We start from the raw sequence: 4,143 nt of genomic DNA on the forward strand, positions 1-4,143 counted from the left end.
GGAGCGTGACTTTGTCGAGGTGTATACGCGCGCGATGGTTAAATGAAAATTTCTTGCTTCTCGACGTTATTCAGTACCTGGCATCGTTACGTCAGCGGCTCTGGGTTAGTGAACGCGTAGTGTCCCCCCGCGAGCGAGAGGGAATGGTTTTATGAGCAGCCAGGTAAGGTGAAGGACTCGTCGCGGTGCGCGAGAGAAGATGTGACGAGATGTCAGAAACAGCAGCGCAGGGGAGGGGCGGGGGAGGCAGGCATACCTCAGATTCCCCTTCACTACATCCGGTTACATAGAATGTGTTTTTGTTACAGGACACTTACCATTTCCTTTACAAGGTCATTTGGTCCACCTGAGGACTCGCACTGCATTTCAGAGGGGGCTTGGCTTTTACTTTAGCCTACAGTTATAGCACATATTCGAAAATATTTTCTCCGTCTAGGAAATATGACTTCAAAAGTAATAATAAAAAAAAAAAAAAATTGAGATTACAATAATAATTTCCAAAATGGTAATCATGAAATGGTTGAGAATTGCAAGCAATCCCCGACATTTCTATTGTGCAAATGAATGCAGAGGTGCAGTCCATTATGTGAGAGCCATAAATTACTATATAAGATCTTAAGCTTTTTTTTATATATGTCTGTGATTGTGAAAAAAAAAAATTACATGTTGAATGTAATAAAAGCATGCATTATTCTTAACTTTAATAGGGGCCTATAGACTATTTTCTTCTTCCGTGTTTGATACACTCTCAAAAATGATTGGCATGGTTCCATGAAGAACCTTAAACCTTAAAAAGAACCATTGCACAAAGATGATTAAATAGTTCTTCACTCTAAGAAAAAGTGATTCTTTTAAAAACTGTTCCATGAAAGGTTCTTTGGGAACCCACAATGGTTCTTTAATGGCATCTCTGTAAGAAAAAAAAAAAATGGGAACAGTGGATGAACATACACTGTAGCCTATACATCAGTGGCACCTCTTAATATTGTTCATGATAAGCTTGGTCATTACCATTTGAGTGCTGAACAGTCCTGTTGGTCTAGATATCACGAGACTTGCTCAAAATGTGGACCTGCTGTAAGTGCACAATGCAAAATTGTTTAATTCTGTTGAAGTATAGGTCCCAAACAGTCACATCAAATGTAAACTTGAATTTATATTGTAGCTTTGATGATTATGAGCGAACAGGAACATTATAGAATGTGTGATGTTGCTCGATTTCTTTATATAATCTATTCAGAATTTGAGTAACAGTTTTGTTTTTCATGATTTTACCAATTCAGTGTGAAGTTGACCTTTTACAGGCACTTGATTTACCCGATGTATAAAGCAGTTCTCAAGTTGTATTGGATATGTAGCCTATGAAGTACTTGAAATTAATAACTGTGATATCATGGGGAATAATCATTCATTATTTTTGTTATTTTTGTTATAATTGTGCAGCACTACTACTTACCTTCAAATATCACACACACATTTTGCTCCCAACAGCTGTACAAGGCAGCATCACCCTATCCAACAGCAGGGAGTAAAGCTCGTTCTGCATGGAGACTTACGCTTCATTTGTTTTGCCCCAGGGGAGCGGGTGGCTGGGTGTGAGGTTTTCAAGGAGAAGGGTATCGTCTCTCCACCAGTCAGCATCGGTAACATCACCGTATGACTGAGTACTGTCCCCACATCACAACCACTCTTGTCTGCGTGTCAGTCACTTCTGGCCTTTCAACCAGTGGTTCTGCAGTTGTTGTGTGTCAAAACTCAGTGCTCAGCGTTCCAGAAATAACCATTGCTTCCGGGGAGATGATGGGGTCTCCAAGCTCTCCCCTTCTCCTAGTTCTCTCTCTCCGTGTCTCATGCACTCACACTGTTTATGGCTCTCCCTGTCTTCCCTTTGGCCAAAATGTCTATTTCTGCATGTTCTCTGGAGGGATCCCTATAGATGACCTTGGCTTTACATCCCTAGTGGGAGGAGAAAGGAAGGAATGATGTGAAAACATTACAAGAAAGGGGATGAGAAGAGAGAATGGATTAATCGAGAGAAAGAGAAGAAAGAGAGAGCAGGGAGGTGGAATTAATGTGCAGGAAAGCAAAAGCTTGGTCACTGGTGACTCACTGGTTGACTGTTACGTAGGTATTCATATCCTATTCACACCATAGTGCACTGCTATGCTCTTTATGAGCAGTGAGTCATACAGAGATGAGGATACCTCAAGCTTTATATGATGGCTTCCATATCCTGACTTACTACAGAGTCTGTGTGAAGAAGTGTGGGGAAAACATTGTAAATGGAGAGATGAAAGGAAGCAAATGTAGAAAAGACATGCACATCATCTAAACAACAACAACAAAAACAATATATATGTGTGTGTGTGTATGTGTATGTACACATATACTCACACAATATGCAATGTTATATAATATTGTTAGATGATTCAGATGTTTATATATGTTTATATGTTATATGGATTATTGTATTTTAATTCAAATAAAACAATACAGTACTACACTACCAATGAATCGTCTACAATATATCTACTTCTATATATATATTGTAGATTCATATTGTTAAATGCTTCACATGTTTAGAGAAGATTATGGCTTCTTTTTTTTTGGAAGAAAAACAGTTTTTAATCATCTTTCTCTATTGAATCAGTTTTTTTCAACCTCCCTTTCACATCACCTTGTTCATCACCTCCAACTACAATCTTTCTGTTATTTTTGTTCTTTTCTTAAACTTCCGCCTCTCCTCCATGTCTTCCTCTATGGTTTCCCTCACAGCCTCCACTCCTTCCCTCAGTTGTTCACAGTCTTTCCTTCTGATGTCATATGTGCACCTTTGTTCTCTCTCTCTCTCTCTCTCTCTCTCTCTCTCTCTCTCTCTCTCTCTCTCTCTCACACACACACACACACACACACACACACACACACACACACACACACACACACACACACACACACACACACACACACACACACACACACACACACACACACACACACACACACACACACACACACACACACACATTTGTATACTCTCTGCCTCCCTCTCTCTATCTCTGCAGAGCTGAGCTGACAGGGAAACTTCCGTGCTGCAAGTGCTCGGATTCTCTTCTTGAATTATTCACATACTGGGACCCCCCCGAGTGCTTATCTCACCCCTCCCTCCCCCTTACCCCACCCTCTCTCCTTCCTTCTCTGACTCCTGCCATTTGCTGCTGGCATGCTTTTTCTAACTTTTTGTGGTTTTGACACACTGACTGACTTCAGCTGCTGTGAAAAATGCTATTTTGCCACGACTATTTTTTTTTTCTAACAGTTCTGAATGCAATGTGAAGGAATAATGATAGGGAATTCTGTGGTCTCAGTCAGCTATTAGGAAATGAAAAACAAAATACATTTTCTTTGGGAAAAGAGGTGAGCGAGAATGAAAAAAATCCACACACACAAACACAATATATAATGCTCAGTTAGAGCTATAAATATGAAGCTTGAAATAGCAAGAAATGAGGTTGAAAGAAAGTAAAGCATTATGGGTAGCTTTCAGAGCAGATGAGTGTACATTTATAATTATTATGGATGTATTATGGATAATTAAATGCTTTCCTCAAAACCGACTTCATACAATGCATTCAAGGTTTATATTTTAGTTAGGCTTCATGATCCCTGGGAATTGGCATTGCTAGCGCCATGCTCTGCCAGTTGAGCAATTAAAAAATATCCAATTTCTTATTTGTTTATGCATTACTCTTATTATTTAATTATATATATATATATATATACATATATTGCTGTATATATTATTTATTATTTATGTGGTTTTTCCCTTGAATTTTGAGAGCAAGAGTGTAAATTGTTAATGATTCTTAGTGATTGTCCTGATGATGTACTCTAGCAGACAAAAGTTTGTTAGATTTTTCTTTAAATGTTCTTGAAAGAAGTCTCTTACACTAAACAAGACTGCATTAATCTAGTTAAAAAAGGCAGTAAAAATAGTAATATTGTGAAAAATTTCTGATTATTATCAGTAGATAACAGTTGTGCGCCTTTAAATTTTTGTGGAAAGTGTGATAGGCCTACTTTTTTTTCAAGATTATTTGATGAATGGAAAAAAATTCTAATAGATTTTTTTAACATTATAAAATA

Source organism: Scardinius erythrophthalmus, assembly GCF_964197995.2.
Source record: "Scardinius erythrophthalmus genome assembly, chromosome: 16".
Lineage (NCBI taxonomy): Eukaryota > Metazoa > Chordata > Actinopteri > Cypriniformes > Leuciscidae > Scardinius > Scardinius erythrophthalmus.